This window comes from Canis lupus, chromosome 11 (assembly GCF_048164855.1).
Source record: "Canis lupus baileyi chromosome 11, mCanLup2.hap1, whole genome shotgun sequence".
Taxonomy (NCBI): Eukaryota; Metazoa; Chordata; class Mammalia; order Carnivora; family Canidae; genus Canis; species Canis lupus.
In genome coordinates this window covers 8,184,461-8,209,627 of record NC_132848.1, presented here as the reverse complement: position 1 = coordinate 8,209,627, position 25,167 = coordinate 8,184,461, and the positions used below count along the sequence as shown (strand labels likewise).

Here is a 25,167-nt window from a genome sequence, read left to right as displayed (position 1 = left end):
GGAAAGCCAAAGGATAACGTACCCAAAAGTGTAAAAAGAAACTATGTGGGGCGGTTAGGTTTTTAAGCACAAACATTCTGAATAAGAATGAATAATTTAGTGGCAAAAAAATATGAATAAATGAACAAATAAGCTCTTCCTATTCCTGACATTAGTAAAGTGTCATTTCTCAACCCTCCTTTCCAGGCATTCTCTCTCTTTTTTTTTTTTAAAGATTTATTTATTTACGATAGACATAGAGAGAGAGAGAGGCAGAGACACAGGAGGAGGGAGAAGCAGGCTCCATGCTGGGAGCCTGACATGGGACTCGATCCCGGGACTCCAGGATCAGGCCCTGGGCCAAAGGCAGGCGCTAAACTGCTGAGCCACCCAGGGATCCCCCCTTTCCAGGCATTCTGAAAAATGTAACCTGTAAGATGCTAACCGTACTGCTAAGCTGATTGCAGTGGTGGTGAAGGAGCCAAGAAAAATAAGCAAATAAAATAACTGCTTGAGTTATGAGGCTTTACCCTCATGAGTAGGATTAGTGCCCTTATAATAAAAGAAGCTCAAAAGAGATGCCTCACCCCTTCCACCCTGAGGAGACACGAGAGGTTGGCAGTCTGCATCGCAGAGGAGGGCCCTCCCCACACCCTGACAGAGCTAGCAGCCTGATCTTGGACTTGCAGCCTGCAGAACCGTGAGAAATAAATTTCTGTTGTTTATAAGCCACTCAGTCTCCGGTGTTTTGTTTAAGCAGCTCAGTCTTTTGTACATGGTACATTTCTTTTAGCATGCTGCTTTTGAGACTGTGCACATTGTTGCAAGCAGCAGGAGTTTGCTTCTTTTTACTGATGAACAGTGTTCCCCTGCATAGGTTTACCTACATTGTGTTGCTCCATTTACCAATTGGTGGGCATTCAGGTGTTAGCAGTTCAGGACTATGATGAATAATAGTGCGATGAAGGTTCACATCCCCGTGTATGTGTAGACATATGTTTTCAATTCTCTTAGGTAAATGCCTGTGAGGGGAAAAGCTGGATTACACAGTAGGTGTATGTTTAGCCTTCTCAGAAACTGCTGAGCTTTTCTGAATTGACTTCTAATTCAGCATATTTTAATTGCACGGATCCCTTCTTTATTATCTTTGCTTATAAACCAAATTCTACAGTTGGAGCTTTGCTCTGTAGTCTGCAATTTTTCTGAGAATCTTCTTAGTCTCCCTCTTTCTCTCTCACACACATCCATGCATGGACGCACACATACCTCAGAGCCCAGCAAAATCTCTTTAAGTGTCTCTGCCCTTGATTTGAGGTCTTACAGCCAGGCTGAGCAGTGGGAAAACCAAAATGTATTAAATTTAGCCAATGAGTATAATTGACAGTTTTTCACTTATGTGATTAGCTTCCTTTCCAAAGTCAGCCCTAGGACAAAGAACGAAATGTCCTTCTGGACAAACAAGCAAAAAGGCCAACAATCTACATGAAAATGGAAGATGGCCTAAAGCAGCTTAGGCTTAAGTGACCCTTAAAATCATACCAGAGAAGGAACTATCTTTTCAAGGGGAGAGAAAAACAAAACAACAGAAGAATTCTCCCTCAGGAGAAAATACACAGTAAATACTTTAGTGTATTTTACAAAGTCCCTGCATAACTGATTATCAGTCCCCCGAAAAACCTTCTGGTAGTCTCTTCAGGGAGACATGAAAAAGAATATTTGTACTGACAAGCATTCCTCAGAAAGCATTCATCAGAGAATGGATTCCTTGTGTTTTAAGAAATGCTTGTTTCTTTATATAATAATAAATATAGTGATTTTAACCATAGTCTCTTATAAAAAGGCTTTGCTCTGGTGGGGGGGGAGGTAAAAACGGGGAGATACAAGTCCATATCTGCAAATTCATAACAGTTTATTAAAGCTTTCTTTTAAATCAATCTGTAAGGTTGATTTGTCACACCATAAAATACAGCTGGGAATAACAAACAGAGAAGGAAAACAATGCTTTAAAAAGAATTAGCAAAACCGACATCCAGTCTCATTCTCCTACTTCACCTTAAGCCTGCTCTTCACCCCTCGTTCTGTTAAAGAGGATCATCACTTTGTGTCACTTTAAAAAGCCACAGTCTTCCCTAGGCCAGAAATCATATACGCTAATAAAAATCACTTCTGTTACTGAGAGGATTTAGAACTACGCCAAGTTTTCAATTCGTATCCAGGAACAAAACGATGCCTGACTTCTCTGGTTGGGTATCTTTTAAAGAGTCATTTAAATCCTAGAGATAATGTTAACAGCACAATTGTACTAAATTTATCCACAATAAGAAAACTTTGAAAAATGTCCTTGGTGTGCATTTTAGGGAAGGTAGCCAGCCAACTGTCCCCCTCCCTTGCTTCAGGCCCATTGCTCTTTGTCAGCAGGGGCTCCACATGTCCCTTCAGTTGAACAAATGGCTTGGTGTGGTCTATGAGTGGGATGGTTTGGCCTGACCCCACTCTACTCACCCAGCTCTCATGGCCAACTTCAGGGATTTACAGAATTCAGTTACAATTCCTTAAAATTTGTATAGACATCACCAACTGTTAACCTTTAAAGTAAAACTGCCAGTTATTTTACCAGCAATAGATGGGTTTACTGGAGAATGAAAGGGAACTGCAATCCAGGACAAAGAAAGTGTGGCAAAACCACAGGCAAGACCAGGGAACAAAGGAGAAGCGTGTTTTTTTAAGGAGAAAGGGGGTCAACTGGGAAGGCTGTTATGAACTAAATAAAAATCCACTGGAGGAAATTGGGAGCTCCAAGTGTGATGGCTTCTCATTGGCAGAGCTGTTGCCCACGTAGATGAGAAAAGAGTCTCTTCTTCCAGATGGAACGTAGTATCCATGTGCAAGATCAAGTCCAGGAAAGGTCAAATCAAATCAATTGCTGCAATTGTGCGGCTGCGCATGACAGCTACCCCTCCAGAACCTCCACTTTAACAAGGTTTCCCATTTCTAATCTTCACATAACAAATAAGTCAGACTTTTTCTTTCAAGTCAAATTGTATACCTCACACTAGAAGTTCTTCTGAATTCAGATTATATTCAAGTCAAGATTTAGAAATATACTTTGGAAGGCTTGCCTCTTCCTCAGCTATCATTTTATAGAATATACCCATGTTTATAGGGGCTGTGGCTGTATTACTGCCCCATGACCTCATTAGACCCTAGCCCCAGCTCCATCTCCAGAATACTGGACCAAATTGGACACTTGACTAAGGGAAGTAAATTCATTGGCTGAATGTAACCATATGATTCCTCTCTGGAGAATTTGAATCAAGAAGCAAAATGACTATTGCCAAATAGTGAAGAGGATGTGGTACATACACACACACACACACACACACACACATACACATACACAATGGAATATTACTCAGCCATCAAAAATAATGAAATCTTGCCATTTGCAACAATGTAGATGGAACTAGACAGTATTATGGAAAGTAAAATAAGTCAGAGAAAGACAAATATCAGATGATTTCACTCATATGTGGAATTTAAGAAACAAACCAAATGAACATAGGAGAAGGGAAGGAAAAACAAAATAAGACAAAATCAGAGAGGGAGACTAACCATAAGAGACTCTTAACTATAGGAAACAAACAGGGTTGCTGGAGGGGAGGTGGATAGGGGGACGGGGTAACTGGGTGATGGCCATTAAGGAGAGCATGTGATGGAATGAGCACTGAGTGTTATATGCAACTGATGAATCACTAAATTCTACCTCTGAAACTAATAATATACTATATGTTAATTAAATTGAATTTAAATTAAAAAAAATGTTTTTAAACCATCTGGGTTCTCTAAATTTAGAGTTAGTTCCCTAGCATAACCCACTGCAAATGCAGGCATAATTTGACTCCCATTTCATCACTCTATGGGAACTGAGGCTCAGGGAACCAGCACAAAAACACCATGGCTATGAGTGATAAACCATTCTTTGTCCCTGGCCCAAAGTCTGTTGTCTTCTACTAGCATCCACAAAATGGTAGCAGGTTAACTTGCAAGTAGGGTAAACTCTCCAACCCTTCACAGTAATTAACACTTCCTTTTCTCCAGGTAGGAACTTCTACCCTGGGAAAGGTTTAGGTGGTAGCCTTTTCATTAGTTCTTTCCACCTCCCCTCCTCACTGGCTGCTTTCTAGTTTCTAAAGGGTTTGGGGAGTGGGCGGTGGGCAGTGGGCGGACAGAGAGGCAAAAGTAGAGTAGATTCTTACCTATCACTGTCAAAAGCTGGTTTCTCCCTCCTTGGGAGCCTGACATATATTTCCATGACTTTTGTTGCATTCTTTAAAGATTCCATTACTAGCCATCACTTCCTAAAGTTCCTCTAACTCAGATGACTGCATCTCTCAACAGGATGACCCCATTATTCCTTTCACATCCCACAAAATCCTATGATCCATCTTTAGCTTCTATCTGCTGCAACCCAATCTCCCATTTGATGGCCCTTCTAAGATGTATGGATTTTTCCACACCACCAAGCAAGTAACTCAATTCTAACACTATCCATTTGGAAATAGAGTCAGATCTCACAGTCAGATCTCACAGATCTCACATCTCCCAGAAGATGTTCCCCACTCCCCATTCCAGACACCAGTTCCAAGACCAGGTTGTCACCTGTGCTTCTGACCAACCAGCTATAAATTAGCTCTTCAGGCTCAGTTAAGTTGCTACAGCAATTCACAGAACTAAGAGAAACATTTTATGTACTAGATTACTGGTTTACTATAAAAGGATATAGCTCAGAAACAACCAGAGGGAAGAGATGCATAGGGCAAGTTATATGGGAAAGGGCACAGAGCTTCCATGCTCTCTGAGTATGCCACTCTACCAACACGTCCACGTATTCCCCAGACTGGGAGTTCCCTAAAAACCTTTCTTTTTGTGTTTTCGTAGAGGCTTTATTGCATAGGCAAGATTGATTAAACCACTGGCTACCAGCGATTTAACTAAATCTCCAACTCCTTTCTCCTCCCCAGAGGTGGTGGTCATGGGTGGCCTGAGAGTTCTAGCCCTCTAATCACATTACTGGTTCTCCAGGCAACCAGCCTCCATCCTTAGGTAACCTGGGATCTTTCCCAAAGTCACTTCATTAACATAACAAGGAATGGGGCAATGACCAAATATATAGAGAGATATATAGATATATTCTTATTATAAATCACAATATCACAACCCTGTTAAACAGAATCTGATCGAACATCATTTTGCCTCTCTTGTGTGTATGATCCACTTCTAATGCTCAGGAGGCACCTGAGCATCTTTACCCTGGCAAATTTAGGGAGTACAGACTAACTGCAAAGCAGCCTCCTCTCAATCTGCTCTGGCATGAGTCAGCTCAGACATAAATGCTCAGGGGCTGCTCTCAGTTAATCCTGTTGAAACCCCCCTTGGAGGTGGGCAGGGGGTGGGGGTGACTGGGTGACGGGCACTGAGGTGGGCACTTGATGGGATGAGCACTGGGTGTTATTCTATATGTTGGCAAATTGAACACCAATAAAAAATAAATTTATAAAAAAGAAACCCCTCTTTCCTAGGCTCGAAGGGTGAGTCATATACCACCTACCTCTATCTACTCTTTGAGGGGAGGGAGGAACAAAACACACAGCAAAGCTCTAAGAAATACTTTTCATAAATTCTACCTCCTTAATCTTAACCTTTAAATCTTCTAGTGTTTGGAATTTCCATGGTAACATACTGCCATATTTATAACTCATCTTTTCATTTGACCCAGGGTTAGTGGGTTTCTGATAACTAAATGGTCCTTAAAGGAGGGATCAGCTATGATAGTTTAATATCTTGATTTCTGTTTTCCTAAACAGTAGGATTGATTTTGAGATGACACCCCAAGCACTTTAACCTGGACTTTCATGTAGTTTTTCTTCATTTCATGAAGTACTGTTCAAGGAAAGTTGTTCTGCACCCAATTTCAATGTGGGTATGGGGGGTGGGGGGCCGTCCTCCATACCTCCAAGCAATTTTCCAACACTACGTGAGTATCATACAATTCAACTCAATTCTGACACTCTCTACTTGGAGACAACAAATTAAATAACCTAGATGAAAAGGATAAGTTCCAAGGAAGACACAAACTGTTGAAATTGACTCAAGAAAAAAACAGAACATCTGAAGTGACCCTTAACAAGTAAAGAGACTAAATTAGTAATCAAAAAACTTACCACAAACAAAAGCCCAGGGCCATTTGGCTTCACAAGTGAATTCTATCACACCTTCTTTTTTCAAGTTTTTATTTAAATTCTAGTTAGTTAACATATAGTGTAATATTGATTTCAGGAGTAGAATTTAGTGATTCATCACTTACATAGAACACCCAGTGCTCACCACCACAACTATCAAACTTTTAAGGATCAACAAACACCAGTCCTTTACAAATTCTTCCAAAAAGAGGGAACACTTCTCAACTCACTCAAAATTACCCTAATACCAAAATCAAACACATCACAAGAGATGAAAAGCACAGACCAATCTCCCCTATGAATATAGATGCAAAAATCCTTAACAAATCACTAGCAAACTGAACCTAGCAATATGTCAACAGAATTACATACTATGATGTATTAAGAAAGTCCTTTTATCCTGAGCTTTGACATCTGAAGCCTTGCTAAGTCTGGAGAGACTGCTCCCACCAGGGCTAGCCAAATCCTAGAGAGAGTAAGCAACTCATTGCTAGTGCTCCTTCATATACAAACCAACCAATCCAGATCCCTAAACTTCAACCGTCTCCTATATCAGGCTCCTACAGATCTCTCAGACTTGGTGCCACTATTCTTCCACTATAATCATCAGAACCACATACCAGACAACTAGAGGCAGCTCCCACATCACAGAACTCCTTGAAATTATTCAAACTAACCAGCCCTAAGCCTACTTACCCTGCTTTGCCCATTCCTTCCCACAATACAATAAAGACTCTTGCTCACCTTTTCCCCAATCCTACTGATCATAGTGCTTCTCCCATGTTTCCTCTCAACCCTCATTACACAGCATGCCCCCTATTCTTGGGAACTGTGAGTTATAAACTGTGTTTTCAATGACAACCATATCTGATCTGTTTGCCTCACCTCATCCTATTACAGCTAATAAATTAGCTTAGCAAGGTTGCAGGTTACAAGATCAATATATAAAAATCAATTGTGCTTTTATACATTAACAATGAACAATGCAAAAATGAAATTCACATGGGACTCATATGGAAATGCAGGAACCCAGAATAGCACAAAACAATCTTAGAAAAGAAAAACAAAATTAGACAACTTGCATATCATGGTTTCAAAAATTATTACAAAGCTAAAAGAAGCAAAACTACGTGGCCCTGGAAAAAGCATAGGGATATAGATCAATGGATTAGAATGGAGCATCCAGAAAAAAAAATCCATATATTTGTGGGCAATTGATTTTGACAAGTGTGCCAAGCAAATTCAATCAGGGGAAAGAATAGTCTTTACAGCAAACAATGCTGGGGAGATTTGATATCTGCATGTAAAAGGAAAAAAAATGTATTTGGATCCCTACCTCATACCATAATCAAACACTAATTTAAAATAGATCAAAGACTAAATTAACAAGCATTAGAAAAAAATTGTGTAAATTGTCATGATCTTCTAACAGGCAATGGTTTCTTAGAACACTAAAAGCACAATCAAAAGAAAGAAAGAAGAAAAAATAGATTAAGTAGGACTTCACAAAAATGTAAAACTTTTTGTTTCAAAGGGCACTATCAGGAAAGTGAAACGACAATTCATAGAAGAAAATATTTGCAAATCCTCTACCTGATGGGGGTCTAGTATCTAAAATATATACAGAACACTCACAATATAGCAACAAAAAGCAAATAACTCATTTTAGAAATGGGCAAAAAATATGAATTAGCCATCCTGCCAAAGAAGATATTCAAATGATAAATAAGCACTAAAAACATGATCAACATCATTCATATTTAGGGAAATGCAAATTAAAACCATATTGAGAGGCCATGTCACACCCACTATAATGGTTATAATAAAAAGACAAATAGGGGTGTCTGGGTGGCTCAGTTGATTAAGCGTTTGCCTTCAGCTCAGGTCATGATCCCAGGGTCCTGCTCAGCAGGGAGTCTGCATCACCTCTCCCTCTGCCCCACTCTCTCTCTGACTTGTGCTATTTCTCTCTCAAATAAATAAATAAAATCAAAAGAAAGAAGAAAGAAAAAGAAAGAAAGAAAGAAAGAAAGAAAGAAAGAAGAAAGAAAAAGAAAGAAAGAAAGAAAGAAAGAAAGAAAGAAAGAAAGAAAGAAAGAAAGAAAGAAAGAAAGAAAGAAAGAAAAGAAAGAACGAACATGTTGCTGAGAGGAGTGTGGAGATATTGGAACCCTCATATATTTCTGATGGGAATTTTTTTTTTATTTTTTACTTTAATTCCAGTATAGGTAACAGTGTTAACAGTATTGTATTAGTTTATACTACACTATATATAGTATACCTGAAACTAATAGTGATTCTATACATTAGTAATGTGTGTATATACACACATTACACACACACACACACACCGTGATTCAAGAATTTTATACATTACTCAGTATTCACCCTAAGTGTACTGTTAACCCCCTTCACCTATTTTATGCATCCCTCACCCACCTCCACTCTGGCAACAATCAGTTTGTTCTCTATACTTAAGAGTCTTTTTTTTTGGTTTGTCTCTTTTTCATTTGTTCATTTGTTTCTCAAATTCCACAGATGAGTGAAGTCATATGCTATGTTTCTTTCTCTGACTTATTTCACTTAGCATTATGTTTTCTAGATCCAATCATGTTGCAAATAACAAGATTTCATTCTTTTTTATGGCTTAGTAATATTTCTTTGTGTATATATGCCACGTCGGCTTTATCCATTCATCTGTTGATGGGTGCTTGGTCTGCTTTCATAACATGGCTATTATAAATAATGCTGCAATAAACACAGGGGTGTGTATTTCTTTTTGAATTAATGTCTCCACATTTTGGGGGTAAATGCTGAGTAGAATCACTGGATCATGTGGTAATTCTATTTTTTCTTTTTGAGGTATCTCCATATGTTTTCCACAGTTGCTGCACCAGTTTGTATTCCCATCAACAGTGTATGAGGATTCCGTCCTTCTCCACATCTGCAACACTTGTTTTTTTTGTGCTTTTTGAGTCTAGCCATTCTGACAAGTGTGCGGTGATATCTCTTTATGGCTTTGATTTGCATTTCCCTAGTGATGTTCAGCATCTTTCCATGTGTTTGTTGGCTTTCTGCATGTCATCTTTGGAGAAATGTCTGTGCATGTCTTGTGCCCATTTTTTAATTGTATTATTTGATTTTTTGGTGCTCATTTATAGAAGTTCTTTATGTATCTTCAATACTAACCCTTTGTTGGATATGTCACTTGCAAATATCCTCCCATTCAGTAGGTTGTCTTTTTAGTTTTGTTGATTGTTTCTTTTGCTATGCACAATCATTTTATTTTGATGTGGTCCCAGTTTATTTTTACTTCTGTTTCCCTTGCCTCAGGAAACATATCTAGAAAAATGTTGCTGTGTCCAATGTCAGAGAAATTACTGCCTGTGCTCTCTTCTAGGATTTTTATGGTTTCAGGTCTCACATCTAGGTCTCTAATCCATGCTGAGTCTTGTATGTATGTATGTATGAGGCTCCACCCCTAGCATGGAGCCTTAATGCAGGGCTTGAACTTATGACCCTGAGACCATGTCATCTGCAAATAGTGAAAGTTTTATTTCTTCCTTACCAATTTAGATGTCTTTTTAAAATTTTTGTTGTCTGACCTCTGTGGCTAGGACTTCCAGTGCTATATTGAATAAAAGTGGTGAGAGTGGACATCTTTGTCTTGTTCCTGATCTTAGGAGAAAAGGTCTCAGTTTTTTACCATTGAGTATGATGTTAGCTATGAGTTTTTCATAGATAGCCTTTATTATTTTGAAGTATGTTCCCTCTAAATCTGCTATATTGATGGGTTTGATCATGAATTGATGTTGTGCTTTGTCAAATTCGTTTTCTGCATTTATAGAAATGATCATATAGTTTTTATCCTTTCTCTGTTGCTGTGATGTATCATCACAAAATGTTTTGTGATGATCACAACATGATTTGTGAATATTGAGCCACACTTGCATCCTGGAAATAAATATCACTTGATTATGATGAATGATTTTTTTTTTTTTTATGTACTGTGGGACTTGGTTTGCTAACATTTTGTTGAGGATGTTTGCATCTGTGTTCATCAGGATATTGGCTTGTAGTTCTTGCTCTCTTTCTCTGTAGCATCTGGTTTGGGTATCAAGATAATGCTGGCCTTACAGAATGAATTTTGAAGCTTTCCTTCATCTCCTATTTTTTGGAATAGTTTGAGAAAAATTGGTATTAACTCTTCTTTAAATGCTTGGTAGAATTTGCCTGTGAAGCCATCTTGGGAGTTCTTGATACTGATTCAATTTCATTGCTGGTAATTGATCTCTTCAAATATTCTATTTCTTCCTGATTCAGTTTTGGAGGTGATATGTTTCTAAGAACTTAATCATTTCTTCTAGGTTTTCCAATTTTTTAGCATATAACTTGTCATAATTTCATAATATCTATTTTGTTTATTTCTGCTCCAATCTTTATTATTTCCTTCATTCTACTGGTTTGGGGTTTTGCCTGTACTTTTTTTTCTAGCTCCTTTAGGCTTGAGTTTAGGTTGTTTGAGATTTTTCTTACTTCTTGAGGTAGGCCTGTATTACTATAAACTTCCCTCTGAGAATTGCTTTTGCTGCATTCCACAGATTTTGCATTGTTGTGTTTTCCTTTTCATTTGTCTCCAGGTATTTTTTAAAAATTTCTCTTTATTAGTTGACCTATTCATTGTTAAATAGCATGTTACTTCACCTCCATGTGCTTGTGGTCTTTCCAGATTTTTTCTTATGATTGAGGTCTAGTCTCATAGAGGTCAGAAAAGATGTATGGTAGGACTTCAATCTTTTTTCATTTGTTGAGACTTGTTTTGGGGTCTCATATGTGATCTATTCTGAAAATGTTCCATGTGCACTTGAAAAGAATGTGTATTCTTTTGGGATAGCTGTTTTCAGATAGAATGTTCTAAGTATACCTGTTAGATTCATCTGGTCCAATGTGTCATTCAAAGCCATTGTTTCCTTATTGATTTTCTGTTTGCATGATCTATCCGTTGGTGTAGGTGGGGTGTTAAAATTCCTTACTATTGTTGTATTACTATGGATTACTTTCTTTAGGTTTGTTTTTATCTGCTTTATGTATTTGGGTGCTTTCATATTGGGTTTATAAATATTTACAATTCATATATCTTCTTGTTGGATCATTCCTTTAATAATTATATGTTGTCCTTCTTTGTTTCTTGTTACAGTCTTTATTTTAAAGTCTATTTTGTCTGATATAATATTGCTACCCCAGATTTCTTTTCACTTCCATCTGCATGATAAATTCTTTTTCATCTCTTCACTTTCAATCTGCTTGTGTCTTCAGGTCTGGAATGAATCTCTTGTAGGTAGCATATAAATGGTCTTGCTTTTTTATCTATTTCATTAGTCTATGTCTTTTGATTGGAGAGTTTAGTCCATTTACATTCAAAGTAATGATTGATAGGTATGTACTTATTGCTATTTTGTTATTTGTTTTATGGTTGTTTCTGTAATTCTTCTCTGTTCCTTTCTTCTCTTGCTCACCAGTTTGCTGGCTTTCTTCAGTGATATACTGGATTCTTTTATTTTTTGCATATCTGGCACTATTTTTTGATATTTGGTTACCATTAAGTTTGTATTATAATATCTTATGCATATAGCAATCTTTGTTAAGTTAATGGTCACTTAAATTTGAACCCATTCTTTACTCCTTTCCCCTCTCCCTTGTTTTTATAATGTCATACTTTATATCTTTTCATTTTGTGAATCCCTTGACTGATTTTTTAAAAAGATTTTAATTATTTGAGAAAGAGAGAGAGTGAGCAAGCAGGGGGAGTAGCAGAGAGAGGACAAGCACACTGCCTGCTGACTGTGGAACCTGATGCAGAGCCCAATCCCAGAACCCCAAGATCATGACCAGAGTCAAAACTGAGTCAGATATTTAACCCACTGAATCATCCTGGTACCCCTTCCTTGACTGGTTTTATAGATATACTTACTTTTACTGCTTTTATGCTTCCTACTTTTATTGTTCCTGCTTATGGTCTTTCTTTTCCATTCAAAGAATCTCCTTTAACATGTTTTATATGACTAGTTGAGTGGTCATGAGTTCCTTTAACTTTTGTTTGTGCGGGCAACCCTTTATATCTCCTTCTATTCTGAATGATAGCCTTGCTGAATAATCTTAGCTGCAGGGTTCTTTTTCTTTCAGCCCTTGGGATTTATCATGCCACTTTTTTTCTGCCTGCAAGTTTCTGCTGAAAAATCAGCTGATAGCCTTAGGGGTTTTCCTTGTATGTAACTGTTTTCTCTTGCTGCTTTAAAAATTCTTTATCACTACTTTTTGCTTTACTTTTTACTTTAATTACTATATGTCTTGGTGTGGACCTCCTTGTGTTGATTTTCTTGGGGGAGGGGGGGTCCCTGTGCCTGTGGGTATGGATTTTTATTTCCTTCCACAGATTTGAGAAATTGTCAACTATTATTTATGGGCTCCAGCCAAAGGTGTATTTCAGGGAGCACATCCACAAAAGAACGTGCAGGTGAGGTGGGCAGTGTTAGCAAGGTTTGTGCAGATCTGCTGTGGGAGGCAACCTGGAGCTGAGGCCTGGCTGGAGGGAGCATGTCCACAGGAGATCATGAGGGCAGGGTGTGCTGTAGCAAGTCACGGTAGAGCACTGGTGCTGGGCTGGTTCCCACAAATATACATGTATCTAGGTGAGGCACCAGGAAAAGGAGATGGTGCCCACCAGTTCTTTTGTTCTTAGAGAAGTCTCCCAACAGTCTCTGCCTTCTCTAGGATATGCACTGAAATTAGTAAACAAATCTCTGATATATCAGGCATTTTTCAAGCTGCTGTTTCTAGGCTATATCTCCATGGGGTTGTTTGTTGTGTTGTCTCTTTAAAAGGAGGGACTTGGTTTCCTCTCACACTCTTAGCTCTCCCAGAGCTGAGCCCACTGATTTTTAATTTTCCAAGGGGTAAGCCCCACTGAGTGTAAGAATTTATAAAATAATGCCTCTCTGACTTTTCAAAGCCATATGTTATAGGCATTTGTCTTCCCCAGGAGGGCTCCATGGTGTGAGAGTGTGTTTCTCTCCCTTCTCCATCCTCAAGTCACCCTTCTCTCCCAGAGATAGTCTCATGGGTCCCTTTAGGTGCCAACTGCACCTCTGCCCTTCTTACCCTCTTCAATGCAGCCTATTTTCTACATTTAGCTATGGAGAGCCTGTTATGTTTGTCTTTGGGTCATTTTCTGGGTTCTTTACACTGATGTGAGCATTATCTAGTTGTATCTTCCATCTTCCCTGGAAGTTTTCTAAAGGGATTTTAAATGGTGTAGCCACTTTAAAATACAGTCTGCCAGTTTCTCAAATAGTTAAACATACAGTTTCCATATGACTCAGCATTTCCACTCCTAGGTAAATACTCCAGAGAATTTAACAGTCTAGTATTAAAGTTACATTGGATTTGGAATATGAATGAGGGAACTTCAACCTTTTTTTTTTTTAAGATTTGGGAAAATTCAACTGACATAAAAACTGTGCTTTATGGTTAGGTAAAACTCAGTGGTAAATATGGTCCTGATGATTTTTCCAAGGGTAACTGCAAGAAAAGCATTCAACAAAATTCAAAATCCATTTATGATAAAAACTCACGGTGAACTAGGAATACAAGGGAACTCCCTCAATCTGATAAAAGGATTTCTAACTCTGTTTGTGGAATATTTAAAGCAGTTTGCAAAAGATTGGTAACAAAGGTAAATTGCTCACTCTCACTAGTGAGTTTAGTAAAGTTGCCAAATACAGCCAAATACAGTGTCAATATGCAATCAATTGCATTATATATTATCAGCAAGAAAATAAAAAAACAATTTTTAAGCAATGTCATTTATAATAGCATCAAAAAGCATGAAATACTTAGGAATAAGTTCAACAAAAGTTGTGTAACTCTCTTACATTGGAAATTACAAAACACTGTTCAGAGATATTAAAGAAAATGTAAAGAAAGAGATATATCACAATAAAGAATTAGAAAATTCAGTTGTTAAGATGTCCATTCTCTTCAAATAGATCTATAGATCCAACACAACAACAATTCAGCTGTCTTTTTTAAAATATAAATTAGTGAGCTGACTATAAACTTAAATGGAAAAGCAAAGGACTTAAATTGCTAAAAACAATACTACAAAAGAATAAAATTGGAAAATTCACACCATCTGACCTTAAGGCTCTCTAAAAACTATAACACTTGAGACAGTATTATATTGACATAACAATGGACAAATGGATTAAAGGAACAGAATAAAGAGTTCAGCATGACTCATATTACATGGTCAATTGAGTTTTAACAAAGGCAATTCAATTGGGGAAAAAAAAAATCTTTTCAAAAAATGATACTGGATCAAGTCAATACCCAAGTGGAAAAAACTAGATGTCAATACAGTCTTCTTCAGTATAAAAATACAATAAGGGATGGAAAACAGATCTCATGTACAAGCTAAAACTAAAAAAGAAAAAAAAAATCCTTGTATTACAAAATAACAAACCTGACTAGCAACTATTTCTTATGTTGGACAGAAAGCATGAACCATAAAAGAAAAATGGGAAAAAAATGGACTTCTTTAAAATTAAAAAAGATCTGCTCTTCAAAAGACACTGTAAGGAAAATGAAAAGCCAATCCATAGACTAGAAGTAAATATTTGCAATATATCTACAAAGATCTTGTATTCAAAATATATAAAGTATCCCTGCAACTCTATAATAAGTAGCAATCCAATAAAGAATATATGGGTAAAATATTTTAATAGACCTTTCATCAAAGAATACATGCAAATATCAAATAATTACATCAAAAGGTGCTTAACATAATTAGAATGAAAGAAATGAAAATTAAAATGGAGACAAAATTCTAGCCATTTACACTGGTTAAAATTATAAAGGCTGATAACCCCAAGTGTTGAGAAATATGTAAAGTAATTATAAGTCTAATACATTAATGGTGGAAATGTTTTGGAAAATATTTTGGCAGTTTCTTATAAGATTAAACATATACTTCCTAAATGATGCCACAATTCCACCTCTAGGTACTTATCCAAGAAAAATGGAACATATGTTCATTAAAAAGATATATATGCAAATGTTTATAGCAGCTTTATTTAAAAAGCAAAAACTAGAAACAACCCAGATATTCATCAACAAACTACAGTGTATTCATATAGAATACTATTCAGCAACAAAAGAGAACGTTTTATAGGTGTGCACAATTATATGTGTAAATCTCAAAGTATGCTAAGTGAAAGAAGCCAGACAAAAAATAGTACATATATTATGGTCATTCATCTAAATCTGTACAGTGATTAAAAGCAGATTTCTAAAAAAAAAAAAAAAGCAGAGTTCTGAGGAAATTTCCCTGAGGAGGGAATGAGAGGTGGGGATTGAATGGAAAAAGACACAACAGGTTATGGGAATGTTTTATATTTTGGAGTAATGGGCGTTCTTTACATTTTGATCATGATCCTAGTTACATGGGTGTATGTACTTGTTGGATTTCATTGAACAATGGACTGAAATCTCTGCACTTTACTGTACATACATTATAATAAAGTTAATGAATGAGATACTCTACACCTACTCAAAGGCTAAAATCAAGCAGATCGACAACAGTAAGTTTTGATGAGGATGTGATGTTAAACAGCTGTTAATGGAGAGAGTACATTGGTGGCGGGAGTGTAAAATGACACAATCACTTTGTAAAACTGTCAATTTCTTACAAAGTTAAACATATTCTTTTCCCATAACCCAGGTATTCCACTCCTAAGTATTTTCTCTGGCCACAGAAAGAGTTGCACATGAATATCCACAGCAGCATTAAACATAATGAAACATAAACATAATGAAACATAGCCACAAACTGAAACAACTCAAAAGTCATTCAACACATGATGGAATAAATAAAAGCTATATATCCATCCAACGGAATACTGCTCAGCAATATAAAGGAACAAACTGATAAATATAACAACATAAATGGCTCTCCACATGGAGCAAAAGAAGCCTGACACACAAAAATTATATACTGTGTTTTGTCAATTATACAAAGTTCAAGAATAAGCACTACTGGGGTGCCTGGGTGGCTCAGTTGGTTAAGCATCTCCCTTTGGCTTAGCTCATGATCCCAGGATCCTGGGATCAAGCCTTGCGTTGGGCCTCTTGGTTAACTTCCCCTCCCCCTGCTCACACATGCTCTCTCTTTCTCTCTCTCTCAAATAAATAAGTAAAATCTTTTTTTTTTTTTTTCATTTTTTAAAGAAGAACTACTACTAACTCTATGGTGCTGCAAATAAGAGCAATAGTTACCTTTGTGATGATGATTCACTGGCAGAGGCACAAGAGAATCTTCTGAAGGGATAGTAATGCTCTGCATCTTGACAGGGGTTTAAGATCTGTCCATTTTAGAGTAAGTATATTATACTTCAACTTTAAAAAGAAAAACAAAAAAACAAAATCTCAGCCATGAACCTTTCTGATCCTGTTCAGTCTCTTCCATAGCCCAATCTTAAGGCAGCACATAAAACAATACCTAAAATAAAAGGGAAAAGATACATGTACTTGGCTGGGAAGACTTATTAACATAAATATCACCTCTTATACAAATAATACTAAGTTGAATACATTGTCAATTAAAATCTCAATAGAGTTTTATTATGGCTATTTCGTTTTGATTTGGAACTGAAGGAAAATGCCTCCCCCCTCCTCAAAATAAAGGAAAATAGAAAAAGAAAACCAATGGAGACTTTAAGAAACATCAAGCAGATCATAAAATCTTTATAATCAAAATACATTAGCATAGAAACTGACAAAGATCGGTGCTACCAACCAGAATATATTTTCCATTCTCCCTTATAGTTAGGGGTGGCCATGCTTTTGAACTCTGGCTTATGAGATGAGCATGGAAATGCAGCTTGTCACCTCCAAGCTTGACCCATAAAATTCTCACGTGCTTGGTTTCCATGTACTTTTCCATTTGTGGCTTACAAGAATAGTGATAACTACCCAGGCTTGGGAGCCTCATGAAGATGGAGAGGCCACAAGATGCAAGAAGTCTAGGTCTTTGAATCACTGGTTGGAAGAGGCAACCTAGGAGAGTCCCACCTAGAAACACCCTCAATGGACAGTTTTTACAAAAAGAAAATAATCTTTTCTAACGTCAAATCACTGATATTGGGGCAAGATTTATGTGTTATAGCAATTAGTGATGAAGATACAAATTCAACTCAGAATCAAGGGTAGAGTATACAGTTAATTTTGGCTGTTTAACTGTCTGGCCATTAAGGAGAAATAATGTTAGACCCTTATATGACGCATAGTAATGAATTACAGGTAAAGAGCTGTTTTCTCAAAATAGAACATGTCTTGTGATAGCTCTTGGTAGATACATATACAAACAATGGTTAACTTCTAAGCAAGATTGGAAACTCTGAAGCTCTTTTAAGTGTGGTCATTTAAAATCAATATAAGCATATTTAAACTGTGATGTTACAAGAACTGGAGACCAGGTCATATTTTATGGCACTGCAACTTCTTCCTCTTTGCCCAGATCACTCACTCTGGGGGAGGTTAGTTGCCTTATTGTGGGCGGCCCTATAAAGAAGCCCACCTGGTCGGGAACTGAAGCCTTCCGCCCACAGCCATTCATAGGTATGGACAGGAGCAGGCAATAGATACTCTTCTTTACTCACTTTCCATACATTAGTTCATTTAATTCTTATCCTCTTTGAAGTGGGCTTTATGACCTTCATGTTATAGGTAAGAAAACTGGGTCACAGAAAATTTATTAAACTTTGTTAAGGTCACACCACCCAGTGATGGCGCTGGGCTGAGAATAGAGGATGTTGCCTCTTGAATGTAGGCTCTTAATTACACACGTTGCTAGGTGGGAGCAGAGGGCCGGATAGCTGGAGGGCAAAGGGAGAGGACTATAATTGTATTTTTTTAATTGGCTTATCTTACACAAAGAGACGATTGTCTTAATTATAACTAATTCACTGCAGTCCCTAATTTTGTTAATATTTCCTTCATTCAACAAATATTTAATGAGCATCTACTCTAGGCCAGGCAGTACACTAGATGCAGCGGTAAACAGCAGCGAGGATGTGGCCTGGATCGACTCAAAACATTGACAGTAGTAAGAGATGGAGATCCTCTTTCATCACCAACTTTCCTCAGTTCCTCATAATAAACCTTTTCACCCAGCTAGGGTAAAACAGCATAGGTGGACCTAGCGTTACCTGCATAGACTCAAGTGACCCCAAAATCTAATCCAAAAGGGAGTAAAACCAAGAAGCAAATAATTTTTGATTTGTAAGTCTTTTTGAGATTTCTAAGGCCCAGTACGCGATCACAGCTTGGGCCACAGCAGAAAAGAGAAGTCCTATATATCCTCTGATCCAGGATTTAAGTGATTTGTTTTTCTACACAGAAACTAAATCCATAAATGCACAAATCCGTGCCAATTCCCCTTGGATGGAGCCCTCCTGCAGTGTTATTTGTCAGGGTCAGAGATTGGTCAGAGAGACTTTTCAGAACCACTTTTCAAACTACTTTATACATTGAAGGCAATTATATTAACAAAGTATTCGTCGAAAGACTGTCTCAGAATACCAAGTGCTGACTTTGTGAAAACCCTCTCAATAGGATCCCTTTGTGGAAGCCAAAATATGCCAAGTAAGGGAGCATTTGGTTACTACAGACTCACAGGAACAAACTGTGCTGGTATTCATTCCTATTTCATAAACTACCTTAAAAATAGCATAGGATAACATCTTAGGGAGTTTTGTCTATGGAAAGTACATGAAGGCAAAATAAGGTCACTAAGCGCCTCTCGACAGGAGCAGACAAGAGAGAAACAAGATGCTGACGCCTACTGGGCAGGGCCTTTCCTGTGTTCAGTTTTGTGATTCTGGAGTATCTTGCAAAAAAACCAACAAAAAGGGATGCCCGGTGGCTCAGTGGTTGAACATCTGCCTTTGGCTCAGGTCGTGATCACAGGGTCCTGGGATCGAGGCCCACATGGGTCTCCCCACAGGGAGCCTGCTTCTCCCTGTCCCTGTGTCTCTGCCTCTCTCTCTCTCTCTCTCTCTCTCTCTCTCTCTCTCGTGTGTGTCTCTCATGAATAAAATCTTTAAACAACAACAAAAAAGAAGACCTAGAACTTTCCTCTGAAGCAGCACCTAGCACAATGAATAGTATTCATGAATGAATCACTTTCCAACTCCATCTCCTACGATTTACCCTCTTTCTCCTTAAAATCCAGTCATGCTGGCTTTTTGCCTTTCTTGTTCCTATCTCAGGGCCTTGGTGCTTGCAGACTTCTCCACCAGGAATCTGTCCTGGGTTTTCCCAGGAGGCTTCCCTGGGAAAGGGAGGCTTCACATATTTCATGTTTTAAAGATTCCTTCCCTGGCTACCTTCTCCAAAGGAACCCCATCCTCCGGACTCATCAGATTCTCTCCCTTTTCTTTGTTGTATTTCCTGTAGCAGGTGCCACTCTCCAGTATCCTCCCCTTCACTTATTTTTCACTAGCGCCTAGCACCGTGCCCAGCACGTAATAGGCACTCAACTAACATGTGTTAAATGGTTGAGAGAGGATGAGAGAACACAAACCCAGGAAGACTGCCAACTCCCATTCCAGCTCAAGTTAGACACTCCCGTTGGGTTTTCCTCAAAAAATCCACCAAAACCCCTAGTAGAGATTCAGAAATCTTCCTTTTTTTAGATGGTTTATTAGGTGACCAAGTCAGGCTGGGTAATTCCATTTGACAATCATAAGGCCAACAGCAGCTTTTTGCCACCAGAGTTTATTTCCTGCCCAATCTGGGTCAAGGATCAAAAACCAGAAGAAAAGGTGAGAGAGGCCCACTCATTAAGTCAACAGTGCTGGTTGTATTTCTATGGTGTCTCTCGTTCATTCATGCTGTGGACAAGCCACTGAGATATTTCATTGCTTTGGTCTCTTCTTCTCTGGAGGACTCACATGGCTAGTAGGAGGATTCAGGACATCACGTTGCTATAATACCCACAAAGCGCCACGGAAATTTATCAAAAACATCATTAAAATGCAAGTTCCTTCTCGCCTTGCTTTTCTTTTCCTTTCTAAGCCAGGGTCCAGGATTTCATCTCCTCCCTCCCACGAATTACAGAAAGTCACTACCATTGGGTAACTGCAAGCTGAATGGGCCTTTCAGGTACGTGCCTGTTTTGCAAAGTCCTGCTCTCCACTCTCTTGGCAGAGTCTGAAGACCCAGATGCTCCGCTGATCAACACGGTGGTGACAGTGGCTCTGACAGTCTTCTTCCTTTAGTGTCATTGTTGTGGGAATCATCAGGCCACACCGGGGAGGCCAACTGAATTCCACACATTCACACTGCAATTATACACACCCTCCTGATGACTTTGCTCTTATTATTTTTATCATTTGGGGAATCATCCAAGTCTTTTACAAAAATATTTTAAGTATATCTGCTGATGCACACGCCCCCAGAGATTTTTCTTTTCTCTCTGCTCTCTGCCACCTCCGCATCATTTTGCTTATTTATCAAAACAAGGGGGGTTATGTGCCAAAAGGTTTACAGTGTGCTAAAGCTCTGATAACCTCTGTGTGGCTGCTCATGGTAGCTGCATGGAGACAGGGCCTCCACCTCCCCCCACGTGGAACTGTCAACACAGATGCAAAGAAAATTTAGGCTACCAAAAGCTGATGGGGAGGGCTGGAGTCTGTGCTTCCTGGACAGGTCATGGAGTTGCAGCAACAACCACATCACCACCCTGCAGAAGGAAAAGGGTGGGGTCATCTATCTGTTGGTTTGTGCCCAGATCTGGTGTCCTGGATGCTGAACGCCTACTCTGGTCTTTAGCACATACACTTAGAGCTCTTCGTTTCTCAAACCTGCCACATGCCTTTCCTGATTTAGGGCTGTCAACTAAGTTTATTCTGTTTGCCTAGAACTCTGTTCCCTCAAATCTTTAAAAACTCAATTCCTGGTCATCCTTTGGTGTAGATGAAAAACAATTTTCTTGGGCAGAAGTCTCCCCAGTCGTCTGGAGCCGATCAATAGGTTAGTCAGGAAGTGTTGGTTGCAAGCAACAGAATACAAGAATTTAACAACAAGAATTCATTTTTCCTCATCGAACAGGAGCTCTATAGGCATTTAGTTCTGGATGGACTCCTAGGGTCAAAGTTACATTCGAATGCTGAGTGGGCTTTCTGCCATTTTTTCTGAATTTTCCCTCATAGTCACAAGATACCTACCCACAGCTCCAAGCATCATGTCCTTATACATCAATGTCTAAAGTAAGAAAGAAGAGAAGGGTTTTCTCCTCAAATGCTTCTCTTTTTATCAGGACAGAAAATATTTCCTAAAAGTGCACCTACGCCAACAAACTTCCATTCAGATAACATTGGGTAGAATTTATTCATGTGCCCGTACTCTATATGGTGATGGTGGGGGATAGGGGGTGGCAGTTTCAACTTCTAAAGTAGGAGAATTTTGTTGGCAAAGGAGGACTATGGAGTAGTCAACAATATCCCCGCAGCAGTCTTCCATCTCTATGTTTTCATAGCACTCTGCACCTTTCCTTACCTCATAACAATTGTTATTATGTAATTACCCCTCTGAAACAAACCCTATGAGAGTAAGAATCTTACTTATCTATCATCATACTCCCATTTCCCAGCATAATACAGTCTCCAGGTTCAGTTACATAATATGTGGGGCTCCTTACAGAATGATAAGCAGGGCTTCTTGTTTAAAAAGTAGGACAAATGTACAAACTATACTATTAAAGAATTAAATATTAAAATATAAAGTATTTTTCTTCTATGTTCTCTTGACTGGTCGTGGTGGTTTTTTTTTTTTTTTTTTGCTACTTAATCTTGTTCAAAATTTTAATTTTAATTTATCACCATGATCTATACCACTCATTTTTATAGTGTATGTTGCCAGGTTCAAATGCAAATATACTTACATTAACTCATATATGGAATCATCAAAATTACAGTTTGTACTTCATAACTCGCACATGCAGATGATATTTTTACCATCCGAGAAGTGCTCCACACAACTAAGTCAACTATTTTAATTCACTTTTTTATATATGCACATTCTATCAACACTGTCTACCCGCAGCTTACTAATGAGTACGGACGGCTGAAAGGAAAAGGAATTGTCTTTCCCTTTCTATATCATCATTTTCAGCAAAACAAAGCTAAGAAAGAATATGATAAGGTTCCTTGATAGTCCTTTTATTAGATACCAATATTCATCTCAGTTTGTAGCAAGTTCCAATTTGGATGGAAAGTGTGGCCTTTGGGGGCTATCACTACCCCTCCATACTTAGTCTTCAGTGTAACATGATTTTCTTCTACTTGTTTGAGTCTCACTGAATTCCCACCCATCATGGGTTCCTGGAACCTTTGTCCTCATCGTGACCATCACAAATGCTATGCGGGAGTGGGACAGCAAAGAACAAGGTATACATACTGAGAATAAGATACACATGTGTGTGTATCTCCTCTGCTCATGATCCATTCTCCCATCAGACTTTCACTTAAAAATCATATGCTCAACCATAAAATTATTAAGAACTTCAAGATGGTGACAGCAAAGCATTAAAGCAAGCAGAGAGTCATTTTGAGCATGGGACTCTCTATGACCACACAGGTCACATGTCCATGAAGCTAGTCTATCTGGCTCATCTAGGTGCTCAATAAATAATGCATGAATGAGTGAGTGAGTGAGTGAGTGAGTGAGTGAGTGAGTGCATCTCTTTGACCTGTTTTCTGATCATTTCCATAGGTTTCTGACAATTCCTCTGAATGAGATCCTCAGGCTCTTAAAGCCTTTCCCTGGTCATTGTACTAAGTTCTGATGGAAGGCATGTGAGGCTCTTGGTAGCTCAAGCATGTAGGGACATCCCAAAGGAAGGGTGAAATGTTAGGTGTTGAAAGAATAAGATGTGCCTGCTGTATAACAATTCTCAGAATAGATGCATTATTCCAGTTTTCACATTCTCCTAGAAGCTTGTTGGCTTGACCACTTCAAAAGATTATGAAACTCTAAGTCAGAATGTATAATTTAATATCAAAAAGAAATATAACCTTGATATCAAAAAAGACGATTCCTCTATTTAAAAACTTCCAACTATATAAAGTCCTTGCAAAATTAAGTTCTTACGTTGGCATTCAAACCAGTTACAATATTGCCCCAATTCATCCTAGTGAGCTTACTTCCCACCAGTTTCAATGCAGCAATCCATCTTAAGTACCCACTGCCCCACTAAATATTACTCATGCTGCCTGGATATTTGAACTTCCTCCATCTCCCGTGCCACAGGTTCTCCATGAAATTGCTATGGACTCTCTGCACCTACCTATGATCTATATCAGCAGTGCCTCACTTTGGCCTTCCCTATTCTACTGAGAACACTTAACATACATGTTCATTTTTTAAAATAAATAGGTTAGATTACTATCTTTTCCCAGGGTTTGAATTGGATACCTACCTGTATATCTCCTTGTGAAAGGTTTTTTTTTCTTTTCTCAGTATCTACAGTTCTGCATTAACCTTTCAAAAGAATCTTTTATTCTTTCTGCTTTCTGTGCAAAAACAAACAAACAAACAAACAAACAAACAACAACAAAAAAAAAAAAACTCCCTACTGTGAACTGCCAAGCCTCACCCCTGAAAGTATGACTCTCACAAGAAATTCTTTGGCTTCAACCTGTTTGAGAACTAATAAACTCTCCAGATTTGAAAGGGAATAATTTCTTTCCACAAAAAAACAAAACAAAACCAAAAAACTGTTTAACCCACTGAAGGATATTAAATGGTAGTTTAAATTTCTAGGCATGTGTGCAAAAGCTATACTTCGCTGTTTTCCAAATACTGAATTTTACTTCACACCACAGTGTTTACAATATACTCCTAATCTAATTTAAAAACGACTCCCTTGACTTTAAACTTCTTGGAAGAGTTGCTTCCAGTCACAATTTCCACTCCACATTCTTCACCTACTACAATATGCTATAGCCTGCTCCACCCACAAAAACTTCTACTGTGATCTCTGTAGATCCTTCTCCATTCTTTTTCATCAGCTATCAACACAACTGCCCACTTCATCCTTCATGAAATACCTCCTTTTCTTGTTTTCCATGATATCACTTTCCTACTTTTCTCTCACTGAGCTGCTCCTTTTCAGACATCTCTGCTGACTATTCCTTTACTTTCCATCCTCTAAATATTGGAGTGGGCTAGGGCTACATCCCAAACCCCCTTGGATCTCACCCAATCTAATGGTTCAAATTACATCTATAAGATGATAAAAGCCAAATCAAACCTCTAGGTTTGTCTTGGTCTTGAAATGTAACTCTGTGGACTTATATATCCAATGGCCTACTTGAATCTTCACTTACATTTCTCAGAAATAACATGGCCAGAACAACTCAACCCCAAAACCCCTCCCCGATCTGATTTTCCCACAGCTTTACCAAAAGGCACCTCCAACCATCTAGTTTCTCCAACCAAAAGTCTACAACTTAAATTTAAGGCCTTTCTCTCCTTCATCTTCTACATCCAGTCTATGCGGCAGCCCTGTCCTCTCTCTCTTTAAATCATATCCAGAACCACCTACTTCTCTGCTTCTCTCCTAAACCACATTCCCTGTGTAAGTCACAATCACCTCTCACCTGAACTTACAGCAATGCTTTCTTGAACCACCTTCCTGCCTCCCTTGTATACCTTTCTCTCTTATGAGATATTCTCCATATTTCCTTTTAAAAATGTATGATCTTAAAAAAAAAAAAAAAAAAATGTATGATCTTGAGGCAGCCCCGGTGGTGCAGCGGTTTAGCGCCGCCTGCAGCCTGGGGTGTGATCCTGGAGACCCAGGATGGAGTCCCATATCGGGCTTCCTGCA

The 25,167-nt window shown here is 38.3% G+C and overlaps 1 long non-coding RNA gene across 1 annotated transcript in view; it reads right to left on the bottom strand.

Annotated features, from left to right (window-relative positions):
• Window positions 1–16,560: 16,560 nt before the first annotated feature.
• Window positions 16,561–25,167, bottom strand: part of LOC140642127 (uncharacterized) — a 57,229-nt gene continuing 48,622 nt past the window's right edge. The window contains exon 3 of the long non-coding RNA XR_012038680.1: window positions 16,561–16,773. This is a non-coding gene — a long non-coding RNA (uncharacterized lncRNA). The remainder of the gene's footprint in view (window positions 16,774–25,167) is intronic.